Source organism: Hipposideros armiger, unplaced genomic scaffold (genome assembly GCF_001890085.2).
Source record: "Hipposideros armiger isolate ML-2016 unplaced genomic scaffold, ASM189008v1 scaffold_859, whole genome shotgun sequence".
Classification (NCBI taxonomy): Eukaryota; Metazoa; Chordata; class Mammalia; order Chiroptera; family Hipposideridae; genus Hipposideros; species Hipposideros armiger.
Genome location: NW_017732209.1, coordinates 705807 through 707511, shown reverse-complemented (window position 1 = coordinate 707511; position 1705 = coordinate 705807).

Here is a 1705-nt window from a genome sequence, read left to right as displayed (position 1 = left end):
GACTTAGCAGGACTCCACAATGCAGCCTGCCACCCACCTCACTCACACACACACACACACACACACACACACACACACACACACACGGCCTGGCCATAGTGACCCGTCCGCTCCCCATTCTGGGCTCATCTCCCCACCATGTAGGTGAATTTTAGCTGGATAGAATCCCCTACCCCTTTGCCCAGCACTTCCCCAGAATATAGACCCAAGCCTTCCACATTGTCCCCCTGGAATATATAGACCCAAAAGCCTTTAGGACACCCACAATCCAGACCTCCACAGTACACAATGGAGCCCAACACCACCCCCTAAGGTATCGAGACACACCCCTGCACTGTCCCCCAAACACACTTTTTGCCTAGATAAGGACCATGCACACCTATCAACCAAGGACTCACCCTTAATTCTGCTCTCTGGTAGGTATAACTGTCTCCCATTTTATAAAGGATGAAACTGAGGCTTACCCAGGACCCCACAGTGAGGGACTGGAATGTTCATCCCCTACTCATTACCCAGCTGGTCTTCCCTGACCACCTTCCCTTGCCTCTCATAATGCTCTGCTCTTTTCCCACCCAGCACTAATCTAAAAGTGGCCTCACGTCTTACGCTGCTGGCTGCTGGCTGGTGACTCCTAAGTTCACATCCTGGCTCCACAACTTACCCACAATGTGGCCCTGGGCAAGGCACTTAACCTCTCTGGGCCTTTCCCAATCAATAAAGGGGACAATAAGAGCTGCTACCTCATAGGATTGTTGTGGGGATTTGTTAAAATACATATNAAAAAGGGAATTATAAATTAAGTATGTTCATATTTCAAAAATATATAAGGATAAACCACAACTTGAAAAAGTAGGTTATCTATGAGGAAGGGAGGAACAGAGGTGGCAACCTGGATACAAGCTGGACCCCTCTGACTGTACCCTCTTTCTTAGTTTTGACTTTGGAACTATGAAAATATTCTACATAAATAATTTTTAACAAAAACAATCCCTAAAACTTTTAAAAGAAAGTGGCTCAAACAGATCTAACTGTATATCAAAGTTAGTGGAATACTGGAGGAGAATTATGTCAAGTGACAAAAACAAAACAAAACCCTTTATTTTAGCAAGTAGGATATATCCTAAGGGCAAAAAGAACTTCAAAGAAATCTTAAACTTCATTCAGTACTCTCAATGTTAGTAATTACAGTATTTTTTCGTGTATAATGCACTCCCATGTATAATGTGCACCCATGTTTATGGCCCAAACTTTCAGGGGAAAAAAATCTTTCATTTTAATTTTCCAATAATTTTTGTATAAATATCCGCTAGATTGCTAGCTCCCGCCTAAAGTATATGAAGAGAAACATCGCACTGTTCACCCTATGGTAATAAACTCGGCATCACCTATCTTATCAAGTCAGAGTCACTCACTCTGTGGACAACAATACGTCGTTCTTCATTTCATTTTGCTGAATCGTTGGCCGAAATTACTTTCGTTGCAAGTTTATCGTAAGTTCAATAAAACCAATTATCGTATTCCAGGGTATTATTTTGCATACGGATATCGTTATTGATTTATAGAGTTGCACTTTTAACTCATAAGCATAAATAAAAGAGTTAAAAATATTTATATAGATATGAAATTAGTACTACCCATGTATAATGCGCATCCTTATTTTTCCCTCACAAATTTGGGCCTAAAAGTGCACATTATACATGGTAAA